This window comes from Phascolarctos cinereus, unplaced genomic scaffold, assembly GCF_003287225.1.
Source record: "Phascolarctos cinereus isolate Bilbo 61053 unplaced genomic scaffold, phaCin_HiC Scaffold_9;HRSCAF=440, whole genome shotgun sequence".
In the NCBI taxonomy this organism is placed as follows: domain Eukaryota; kingdom Metazoa; phylum Chordata; class Mammalia; order Diprotodontia; family Phascolarctidae; genus Phascolarctos; species Phascolarctos cinereus.
The window spans coordinates 182,228,415-182,241,243 of NW_027556402.1; the positions used below are offsets into that span (position 1 = coordinate 182,228,415).

At 36.1% G+C, this 12,829-nt stretch overlaps 1 protein-coding gene across 4 annotated transcripts in view; it reads right to left on the bottom strand.

Moving 5' to 3' along the window:
- Positions 1 to 12,829, bottom strand: part of C1QTNF7 (C1q and TNF related 7) — a 151,942-nt gene that overhangs the window by 80,081 nt on the left and 59,032 nt on the right. Inside the window, exon 2 of one of the 4 annotated variants that reach the window (XM_078148197.1) lies at positions 11,293 to 11,399. The exons of the other annotated variants lie outside the window; for them this stretch is intronic. The gene's annotated coding sequence lies outside the window, so the exon portion shown is untranslated. The remainder of the gene's footprint in view (positions 1 to 11,292; positions 11,400 to 12,829) is intronic. 4 annotated transcript variants of the gene reach the window in all.

The following is a 12,829-nucleotide window of genomic DNA, read 5'->3' on the forward strand; positions in this document are numbered from 1 at the left end:
TGGATAATCTGGGACTTGAGATAGCTCTTAAAGGATGGAGAAGAAGATTTAGACAGAGAAGATCTGATAACTTTTTTATGTGGGGTACAATGATAACGCATGGATACAATGACTTTGAGACAGGAGACAGAAAGATATCGTTCCTTTATTTTTTAACCTATTAAGTCTTGGTTTTCATAGCTTAAATGGAGGAAGTAATATAATAAATGCCCTATTTTGCAATTCTCCCAAATAGGACAGATTGTACAAATTCTAGGAATTTTATCCTTTAACAGCTAATATTGAAGTCACTTTTTTTCCCCTCGTGTCCCCAAACAACAGTGTTGACGCTGTTTTTGTAACAACTCACAAGCAGATGGCATGGCACAGCTTGAAAAACAAACTCTTCTCAGACATTTTTGTAAAGTTTGCTAAGATAATGTGATGAGGACTGAAATGAAAGGATCTTGGCATATGCATGTGAATAACAACTGCACCCAACAGAGAAGATTTGCTCTATGATTTCATAGCCAATGGGTTTATTCTCCAATGCGCTCATGCTGATAGCTTGGGACTTTTAAGGATCCGGGTGTACTCACAAAGGCAGCAGTGAAAGTGAGGTAGGATATTACACTGAGAAAGTAGGAGCCACTAATGTAGACAGAGTGCCAGGCCTGGAGCCAAGATGCCTTATCTTCGTGGGTTCAAATCTGGTCTCAGACACTCACTGGCTGTGGAACCCTGAGCAAATCACTTAACCCTGTTTGCCTCACTTTCCTCATCTGTCAAATGAGCTGGAGAAGAAAATGGCAAACCAATGCAGTATCTTTGCCAAGAAAACCCCCAAATGGGGCCACGAAGAGTCAGACACAACTGAAAATGACTGAACAACAATAACAACAACAACAGGGGCCGCTGATATATCTGTGTGGTTCAATTCAATTTTTTAAAAGTCTATTTAATGCCTCATATATGTGATGTACTCCTCTTCCCCCCTTCTATCTCTCTGTCTGTCTGTCTGTCTGTCTCTCTCTCCTCTGTCTCTGTCTCTCTCTCTCTCCTCTCTCCCACTCCTCTCTCTCTCTCTCTCTCTCTCTCTCTCTCTCTCTCCTCTTTGTCTCTGTCTGTCTGTCTCTCCTCTCTCTCCGTCCTCTCTCTCTCTCTCTCTCTCTGTCTCTCTCTCTCTGTCTGTCTGTCTGTCTGTCTGTCTGTCTGTCTGTCTCTCTCTCTCTCTCTCTCTCTCTCTCTCTCTCTCTCTCTCCTATCCTCTGTCTCTGTCTCCTCTCTGTCTGTCTCTCTTCTCTCTTTGTCTCTGCCTCTCTCCTCTCTCTTTCTCTCTCTCTCTTTCTTCTCTCTCCTCTCTCTCTCTTTGTCTCTCTCTCTCTCTCTCCTCTCTCTCTCTCCTCTCACTCTCTCTCTCTCCTATTTCTCTGTGTCTGTCTGTGTGTCTCTCTGCTATCTCTCTGTCTCTGTCTGTCTCTCTCTTTCTCTGTCTCTGTCTCTCCTCTCTCTCTCTCCCTCCTCTCTCTTTCTCTCTGTCTCTGTCTCTCTCTGTCTCTCTGTCTCTGTCTCTCCTCTCTGTCTCTGTCTGTCTGTCTGTCTCTCTCTCCTGTCTCTGTCTGTCTTTATCTCTGTCTCCTCTCTGTGTCTCTCTTCTCTCTCTGTCTCTGCCTCTCTCTCCTCTCTCTCTCTGTCTCTCCTCCTGTATACCAAGTCAAATGACAGCATGGCATAATGGGTGGAGTGATAAACTCAGAGTCATGACAATCTGTATTTAAATCCTGTTTCTCACAATTATTGGCAGTGTGACCATGGACAAGTCGTTATTCTTGGCTGTAAAATTGGGATGCCTGTTATTGTTCAGTTATTTCAGTCTTGTCTAAATCTTCATGACCCCATTTGGGGTTTTCTTGGCAAAGATGCTGGTGTGGTTTGCCATTTCCTTCTCCAGCTCATTCGACAGATGAGGAAACTGACGTATATAATAGGAGTAAGTTACTTGCCCTGCATCACACAGCCAGCAAGTGTCTGAGGCTGGATCTGGACTCAAGTCTTCCTGACTCTAGGCCTGGAACTCTATCCATTGCACCAACTGTATGCCTGTAGTAGCTCCCTAATAGAATTGTTACGATTCTTGAATGAGATAATGTATGGAAAGCATTTTGTAAGCTTTAACTTGCTATATAAATGTAAGTTATTATTAATGACTCAAAACATTGAACAGTCAAGTGATATATATGAGTGTATGTATACGTGTGTGTGTGCATGTCTGCATACACACACACATTTATTTATATGTGTTGGAGTATAGAGGAAAGAGCAGTAGACTTGACATCAGAAGCCACTGAGTTTGAGGTCTGGATCTACCATTTATTAACTGTAGGACTTCAGGGGAGGCCATTCCACTTAGTGTAGCCTCAGTTTTCTCATTTGTAAAATGGGTGTAATAATATAAGCTATATCTATCTCACAGCATTACTATGAGGCAAAAATGAATTAACATATGTGAAAATGTTTTCAAAGCTATAAAGTGTTACATATATAAGTAAGGGATCATTATCTAGTTTGGCCTACCATTGCCCATCCACTCAATCTGGATATAATTCTTTCTAATATTATGTGCTTATTCAGGTCTGGTGGTTAAGATGATTGTATTGAACTGGTAATTATCCTGTGATCTTTGTAGGTATAAACATATTTGGCCTGAGAGACATTCTAGTCTCTTCTCTTTCATGAAGGACCACAACACAGCCATATCAAGCATGTGATGATATATCTGATACAACCTTCAAAGAAAAAGTTTCTACATCTTCTCCTAGGAATTCACTTTCATGTCTAATAATAATTTTCAATAAGTTATTCTTTTTATTTAACTCATATTCCTTTATTGGGAGATGAGGTAAAAAGTTCATTTTTCTTCATCCTGGTTCTCAACAAAAAATGAGGTCAGTCAGAACTCCACGTGAAACCCTTTCATGGAAATTCAATGCAATTTTCAATTCAGCAAGCATTTAGAAGGTGTTCTCTGTGTACAGATCACTGTATCTGGTACTGAGTGAGATACAAAGAAGGACTATTAATAAACTGTCCCACAGTCTTCTCTTTTCAGTGATGAGCAAAATTCCTTTAACTCGTCTTTGTATTCATGTACAGGACATTGGTGTTAGATCCTAGTGGAGATACAAAGATAAATACAATACAAACCTTGTTGTCTGGGACTGAGGCAATTCTGAGGCAATAGAGAAAGGATGGGGTGAGGCTAACAAACCTTCTAAGAGGCAATAGTTTTGTTTCTTCTACTTAGCATGTAAACACTAGGTAATCATCTATGTTTTTCATGCTATATGTACTTTTTAGCCTTTATTATTTATTACTTTATTATTGTTTCTTGTATTTGTTGTATATGTGCTGAAAAGGTCCTGAGTATTTCTAGTTTTCTACGAAAGTATGATTAAAGATATCTCATCATGTTGAAAGCCCATCTTTTTTTTTTCACAGAAGGGTATGCTCAGCTTTTCAGATAAACATTTTGGAGTGTAAGCCATTTTCCATATGTTCGTGATATTCTCATTTTTTCTTTCTTTTCTTATTGTTGAGTAATTCTGTATTATTCGTATTCTCAGTCCTCGATGTATTGTCTCCTTCTGGCTAGTTGTAACACCTTCTTTAACACTGAAGCTAGCAATCCTATCCTGGATGATCATTTTATGTGAGACAAACCATTGTCCCTCCAATACTTAATACTCCCCCTCAAAAAATCATCTTCTTTACTGTACACTGAATATCTTGTATTTTTTGCTTTGCAATAAACTCCTTTTTCATTGTCGCTGGCCCCTTTGATTTGGTGATTCCATAAACTCCATTGTGACTAGGCGTAACATCCTTTTTAATCTCAGAGACATGATTTGGGTTATTCCCTCTTTCCAGAGGACAGATCTTTCCCTTGGGCCCTATTAGCTGCCCCATAATCAACAGCAAAAGAGGCCCCTTCCTCTGCCTAGAATGTTTGAATTCAACTCTTGTTTCCCCTTTGAAGTTTACAATCTATTATCTTTCGAAATCTTTTTTTCTAGCCCTTTAATCATTTTTAGGGACATTTTGTTTTGCACTTCATTTTAAAATCATCCAGGGCCTTAGGGTCTAAGATGTAGAATTCTGGAGGAAAACTTTCATCATTTTCAATTAGAGAAGCAAATAATGAAAAAAATATTACTGCATAACAAAAGCAAAAACACAAATGTACCCACATGTACCTCAAAATCCCAAACAATAAACATGGTTTCTATTATTTTGTATGTGTGTGTTCACTTGTGGATAAAATGCCATTTCTTGTTAGTGGTTGTGTTTTATAGGGTTAAGCATTCACACTGTGATTACAAAAACTAAATGAAATATTTAACCAATTATTGGCAAATATGAATCCAAAACCATGTTTTTCTTCAATTATCTGAAAATTTCATAAGAAATGACAAGTTTGGCATGGATTACTTAATCTTCAGTACTTCACTCTCTGTAGAAAGAAACAAATGAGATGCTATGTACCACTTTCCAAAAACAGAAAGCTCAAAACATGAATTTTTTTTAAAGGAGTACAAATGACTCTCATGTAACAGAATATTGGATAAACCAAATACTGGCAGTTACACATTGACTTTGTTACCATATGTACAACGTCTAACTTGAAACCACACATTAAGTAATAAAGCAGAAAATTCAAAATTTAGCCCTAAAAATTACACATAATAGCTCATGTTCTCTAAACAATATGATTCTTAGGAAGTGTGTATATTTGCCCATGGGCAAGTCATTTACCCTATCAGGAGCTCAATTTTCTCCCCTGTGAAATATGCATATTAAGCAAGGATTCAGAGATTTAGAGTTGACAGGGACCTTAGAGGTAACATTGTCCAAATCCTTCATTTTACATATAAGGAAACTGAGGTTCAGAGAAACTAAGTGACTTGGCTAGGGTTATGCAGATAGTACAGAGTAAGTGAAAGAAATAGCATTCTTCTGATTCCAAAAATCAGTATACTTTCCAATGTAACATATTAACATAAAGATCTGTAAGGTCTTTTTGGTTCTATTTTCAATTTAGAAAATCTTAATTTATCTTTGATAAGAGAGAGATATGGGAAAGGTTAATAAAATAGAAGTAAAGACTAATTTCAGTAAGAATTGGCTTAGTTGACTTTTTAAAAAATTACAGTTTTATATAGGGTAAATGATTGCCTAATTAGTGTGTGTTAGTTAGAAAAAGGAAAATAATAGTATTTTATATCCTTATCTATATACTCTAACTAAGCTGGACTAGTTACTGCTTTCCATACTTATTCTTCCTTCTTAAGTCTACTCATGTCATTCCCTACATGTGGAATACTTTCCCTACTTTTCCACTCCTCTTGATTGCATTTTGAAATCCTAATCCCCCTTAAAGGACTAGTTCAAATAATGTCTGCTTCGTGAAGTCATCACTATTCAAATTATTTTTCTCTCACAGAATCACAGAACTAGAGGTACCTCAGAGGTCATCTCAACTAGGCTATATTTGAGTGGTAGTTCCCTCTGTAATGTTTTTGACAAATAGTCATATAGCCTATACTTGAAGACATCCAGGGGTGGGGAGCTTATTCCACCTTGGGACATAATTGGTATATTTTTTAATAATTATTATAGTTAAAATTATTAAGAATTTTTTCACTAAGTCTAGTTATTGGCTTCTATAACTTCTACCTATTACTCATATTTCTACCCTCTGGGGACAAACTAAATGAGTCTAATTCATCTTTCATCTAACAATTCCTCAAATGCTTTAAGTCATTTATGATTCTCTCTTCCTCCTGAGTCTTATCTCAGGATGCCTGGGCCCTAGGACCTATTATCATATGCCATCATCTTCAGTCATCATTGTTCTGATCACCTCTCTTTGAGTGCAGTACATTTTGTCAATATCTTTCTGGAAAAATGACAGTGTGAATTACTATGCATAAACTCAGTTTTCCTTAATCTTTCCTCAGTTTTTCCTTAATCATCTTAAAATAAAAAAAGAAATATGCTGAATAAAGTAAAGAAGAACAAAGAAGGTAGAAAAAGGAAAGAAAGCATCATAGAGAAAACCTTACAGAAAAACCAGTAGAGAAACTTAAGAAATGAGTAAAGAAAAAAAGGTCCTCTTGAAATGAGGAAATATTAAATAAAGTAAAATGAGAAATTGCTAGAAAAATTAATAATGCTGAAAGAATTTGAATTGCCCCTTTACTATAAATGAGAATGCATTTATGTTAAGAACCTCCAGAATGGTGGAAGAAATCAATAATAGATTTAAATAAAGTTATAAGAAGGGACAGAGACAATGTGGTGTAGTGAACAGAAGATTCTCCTTGGAGTCAGCCCAGTACCAGGGCTCAAGTATTGCATATGAAACATGCTAAAAACCTAACAAAACCAAATTATCAAGATAAAAAATGAGAATATGGAACTAACAATAGAGAGAAAGTATAAAATCATCAGAAATGAATAAGTGCAAGTATATATCAACAAAATTGAAAAGTTAAGCAAAATAACTAAATATTTATAAAACTATAAAATACTCAGATTAACGAGGCAGGAAATTGAAAATCTAAATAATCAAATCTCAGAAAAAATATATTTGGCAATCCACAAATTGTCTTCCAAAGGGGGAGAAGGGTCCAGATGGATTTAAAAATAAATTCTCCCAAGAATTTAAAGACCAAATAATATCTATGCTATTCTCAAGAGAGAAAGGAAGAAAGAAGGAAGAAACCCTATCAAACCTTTATGAAACAAATATGGTCCTGATATCCAAACCTGGTAGGGATAAAATGGAGAAAGAGAACCGTATAGTTCAGTATCACTAGTAGAAACTGAAGAAAAAAATATTAACTAAGAGGCTACAGAAATAAGTCCAAAAATTGTTCATTATGACCCAGTTGGATTTATACCAGGAATGCATGGATGATTCAACACTGGCAAGACTATTAGCATAATAAATCTAGTTAATAAGAAAAACAGCAAATTCACATGATTATATCAATAGATAAAGACTTAGAAGAGATATAACATTTATGCTAATTTTTTTTGAAAATGTTAACAAATTGGAAGGACTGTTCTTTAATATGATATGATTTTTATCCAAAACCAAGTGTTAGCATTATTTGTAATGGAAAACAACTGGAATCTTTCCCAATAAAACTGGGATGGAACCAGAATGCCTGCTATTTCCACTATTATTTAACATAGTACTTGAAATGAAAGGTATAGAAGTAAGGCAAAAAATAAAGAATATGAATAGGTAAAGAAGATGCAAGATGTTTTGCTTGTGGACAAGATGGTTTACTTAGAATAGCCTAGAGAATTTATATATATATATTTCTTTAATAAATAACTGGAAACAAAATCTACAAAAATCATAGTCACTTCTATATTTGACTAATAAGAACTTGGTAGAAGAGTCAAAGAAATTTCATTTAAAATAACAAAGTATTTTTTAAAATAATCTGTTACTTCCTATTAATACACAAGATGCCTATATATTCAATTGTCAAACAATTTTTTCCCATAAAATTAAAGGGAGACCTAAGTACTTAGAAAAATATTCAATATTTACATATGGATCATACTAGTATAGTAAAAATGACAATACTATTTAAATAAATTTAAATAATATAATTTTTAAAGAAGAAGAATAAATAAAATTTTCAAGGAGAATAATGGAAAAATAGGAATGAAAGGAGCTGGGTTTTATCAGATCTTACATTACAAAGCTGAAATTAAAACAACTGTATGTACAAAAATAAAAAGTAAATCAGTGGACTAGATTAGATAAGAACTAGAAGTAAATGCATACAATTATCTAGTTTTCTTTAAACCCAATAACTTGAAATATTAAGGAAGATATTTTTATTCAACAATTACTGCTAGGAAAGCTAGATAACAGTTTGGTAGAAGACAAATTTAGACCAATGCCTTATACTACATATACAACAATAAATTCTAGATGCATAAATTGTCTAAATGTCAAGTCACAGCATAAAAAATTAGAGAATGGAAAATTCTATCTTTTAAAAATGTGGTTAGAGAAAGAAATAATAATCATAATTTTGATGGAGGAGACCATTAAAGACTAGTCACTTCATCCTATAGGATTCAAAAGCTATTCATCTAGTATTATGAGAAAATATACAGATTAAAAATCACTGTATTAAATATCTCTGATAATCTGACATTCAAAATCTATATGGAATTAATATAAACCTATAATTTCCTGCATTCTCTGTTAGATAAGTAGTCAAATTATATTACCATTTTTCAAAAGGATGAATACAAACCATTCTACAACCATCTGACACATTTTCACAATCATAAATAAAAGACACACAAATTAAAATAACTGTGAGGGATAATTTCACACTTGTTCAATTGACAAAGATGATAAAAGACGAAAAAAAAAATGTTGGCTCAGCCTTGGTTGGGTTGGTTCAACCATTCTGGAAAAGAATTTGGAGCTATGCAAGAAAAGTACCAAATTGTTCATATTCTTTGGCCTAGTTATTAAACCACTGGGATTATATGTCATGGAGCAATAAGAGACCCACATGCACCAAAATGTTCACATTTGCATTGTTTTGAATAATAGTACTGGAAACAAAATATGCCCACTGAATAGGGAATCTCTGAACAAACTGTGGTATATATATATTTAATAGAATATGACTATAGTTCTTGTTGTTTTCTAGTGACAAGTGCTGCCACCAGAGTGATTAGTGCTTGAGACACATAAGGATGAACTCCGGTGCCTGTGTACTGGTCTACCAAGGAAAACAACATCCTGATTTCAATCTTTTTTGCCTTTTTTCATTTCCCCCCATTCAGAGAATAGATTAGAGTTCAGTAGAGCAGACCTGCAGTATTGAGGTTTGGGAGAGAAGGAATCTTGTGGATATATGGTTTTTCTCCCTTCCCATCCTAAATCCAAGGAATGGGTAGTGGCTGCTTTGGGACAAAACCACATGGGATTCTCAGGAGCTTGTTCAAGAGGTTTGAGAGGAGAGATGCTAAAAGTGAACTTTCTCATCCTAAGAGATTCCATCACTAATAAATTTCCTACAGTCACAGATGGCAGAAACAGACATGTCTGTGCCCACTTAGCCTGAGAGAGAAACTCTTGGATGGTACTCCGAAACCACAACGTCATGTGTAATATAGGTTTTTAATTTCTTGGCTTCATGATCCCTACCTATATCTAGATCTCTTGGGCAGTGTCAACCTTTGGCAGTACTTCATGGTTTACCCCGACTGCCAGCACTCCCTTGTTCAACTGTTTGCTGATCAGCACTTCTAGAGGAAAAAAGGAATTTGTTGAACAATCCTCTCTTTTGGAGAAAGAAGAATATTATCTATATAGTCCATATACCTAGAACAGCAGTAAAGGGAACCAGTAATTTAGGGAAAACAAGGGACCTGGATTTTGCAAACCTCCCACTGCTACAGTGATTTATTTGAATAGTGCAGGGCTATAATGAGAAAAGGATTGCTTGTTTTGCATCCCAAAAATATGTTTACCTTCTAAGGGGAACTTATATGCTACTGTGAGTGATTTATAGGTTTCTGTATCTATTTATAAATTCCTGTGCATCCTTTGAATGCCTGATGTGGTTTTTTAAAATTTATTTATTTTGAATTATTCATTTTTTTTTTAGGCAATTGGGGTTAAGTGACTTGCCCAGGGTCACACAGCTAGTAAGTGTCAAGTGTTTGGTCTGAGACAGGATTTGAACTCTTGTCCTCCTGACTTCAGTGCTGGTGCTCTATCCACTGCACCACCTAGCTGCCCCTCATGTTTTTTTTTTAAATATCTGTTTATAGGCTCCTATGAATCTTTTGTATGGGGAATTGACATAGATCTATAATCTATTCCATTCTTTGATAGACAAGTTTTCTGTATTTTCTGTGAGATAAAATAAAGATAGTATTTCTTACTATGAGTGATTGTATGGGAGTTAGATTTGGACATTTACTAGAGTGGGAGTTCTTGACCTTTTTTTCATGCCACAGACCCATTTGGCAGTCTGGTGAAACTGATGAAAGTATTCTCAAAATGTTTTTAAATGATCAAAATAAAGTACATAGGAGTACAAAGTTGACCAATTATGTTGAAATCAAAATAGCTTTAAAAATCAAGTTCAGGGACACCAGTAAACTCCAGGTAGGGCCTACAAAACCAAATCAAGAAAACGACTCTTTTGGATCATCGCCTACGACTGGACCCAGAATGTGTGATTATAGGGAGTTATGGGGAACCTTCAGCCAGTGGTTACATGTGATACCCAACACTGAATATAATGCTCCTTCCAGATATGTCCTGATCAGGTCAGAGTACTGTAGGACTATTGCTTCCCTTGTGGAAACACAACCTCTGTTAACACAGTTTAAGATTTCAGTAACTCCTTTGGCAGCTCTATCGCCTTGTTGATTCCCATTGAGTTAAGAGTCAACTAAAACCCACAAATCTTTTCCACACAAACTGTCGTCTATCCAAGTTTTCCCAGACCTCATGTGATACTTTGTATTTAGGCAGATAACCTGCATAATCCAAGTGCATATTCCACAATTCATATTTATATCATGTGCAACTAAAACATCAAATTTAGCAAATATTTATTATGCACCTTTGGTGTACAGCTCTATGCTAGGCACAGAGCACTATGAGAACCAATAAGACCATTTCGCCCCTTGTAGAGTTAATATGGGATATGAAACATGCATAGACAACTGTCCATAGAAGAATTTAAGGTAATAATAGCTTGTACTCATCAACAGTTATCTATACATAAGCTCCTTGTATGAAGTTATTTATGAATGATTCATATTCTTTATTAGAAAGTAAATCGCACAAGGGCAAGGATTCTATCTAGGTGGCTAGGTGGCACAATGGATAGAGTGCTTGGCCTGGAGTCAAAAAGACCTTAGTTCAAATCCAGCCTCAGACACTTTCTAGCTATGTGACCCTGGGCAAGTGACTTAACCCTGGATTGCCTCAGTTCCTCATCTGTAAAACGAGCTAGAGAAGAAAATGGCAAACCATTCCAGTATCTTTACTCAGAAAACCCCAAATGGGATCACAAAGAGTTGGACGTGACTGAACAACTGTGCTTCCCACAGAGCTGCACACCAAACGTGCATAATGTTTGCTGAATTTGATTGTTTTTTCCAAGTAATAAAAGCCAATAAATATCATATAACAAAGCAGCAACTACAAATTGCTAGGTTCCGTGAGAAAAGTTTATGGCTTACATATCGCATGGCATGGTTCCATCTATCTCATTGTGTTGAAAGGACCGAATGCAGTCAAAGTGATGGATGTTGTCATTCTTAGGAGGATAGGTCAGAAGGTTGTCATGCTTTGGAGGCGATATGGACCAAGAGAGGAGCAAAACAAAGAATTAAAACGTTTTCCCAAACTAATTTGGCTGCAGGGCACTTTTGGGCTTGAAACATTTTGACAGAATCTATAAATGTAGGGGTGGAGTGAGAATGGGGTTGTGGAATAGCTACACCCCTGGGAGGCTTTGAAGCAAAATAGATCAATTTGAACCTATTTTCAAACTAAAGTTCTGCCACATGTAATAGGCTTGTTTTGATCCATACACGTATACTTTCGTATTTAACATCTTAGAAGGAAGAATAATACTGACATTTCCCCATTCTGAGCCCCCTCCCAAACTCTTAGTCACGTGGTATGGAATTCCACTGATCTGTGGAACACGGTTTGGGAAATTTTGAATAAGAATGTGTGAGAGGACAAGAATAGCTCAGTTGTCTAATGGAAAGTGCTGAACATGCAGTTAGGAGACCTGTTTTTGAATCCTGGCTCTGACCGTGATTAGCCATGTTTGTTGTTTCTGTTCTGTCATTTTTCAGTCGTGTCTGACTGTTTATGATCCATCCTAGGGTTTTCTTGGCAGAGGTACTAAAGTTGTTTGTCATTTCCTTTCTCAGCTCATTTTACTTACAGATGAGAAAACTGAGGCAAACAGGGTTAAGTGACATCACTTAGAGTCACACAGCTAGCAAGTGTCTGAGGTCAGATTTGAATTCAGGTCTTTCTGACTCTAGGCTCAGCATTCTACCCATTAAGCCAGCTAGCTGCCCCTAGCCATGTAACTGTGGCCCAATTACTTTTCCTCTGTGAGCTTAGAGGATGATAACTTTATTTACACTGCCTCCCACAAAGAGTTGAAAAAATGCTTCATTTGATCTTAGAGTGTAATTGAAATATGTTATATATATATATATATATATATACATATATATATATATATATATATATATATGTATACATATAAGTTAATTTTTGTGTATTATTTTAAAGAAGGCCACAAGTCTGGAAAAAAAAAACGAAGATGCTACAATGGTCACAAGTCTCTGAGGCTTTTGCTTTTTCTTCCTTAAGTTAAAATAATATTGACAAAAGATTCTTCACCTTTCCCCCCTGACTCCAGCCACAGTTGGTTCTGCTGACTGTCTGGCTACCCCTCACTTGCCCCCAGCAGTCAGTGCAAATGTCTCTGAAAGTTTCAGAGCAAAACTATCCTGGAGTCGTAGGGGGCTAAGGCCAAGGAGTTCAAACAGTGGGTGTAGACATGGAGGTCCACAGAACAGATTAGACATTCAGAGGTAGAGAAGGTGTTAGAGGTCATCTACTCCAATCTCTGCTATATAGATGAGGCAACTGAGTTGGAAATGTTAAACGACTCGGCAAAAGTCACGGAGGTTCTAAGTGGCAAAACCAGGATGTGAACCCAGGTGGTCTGAAGATCTTCCCCATATG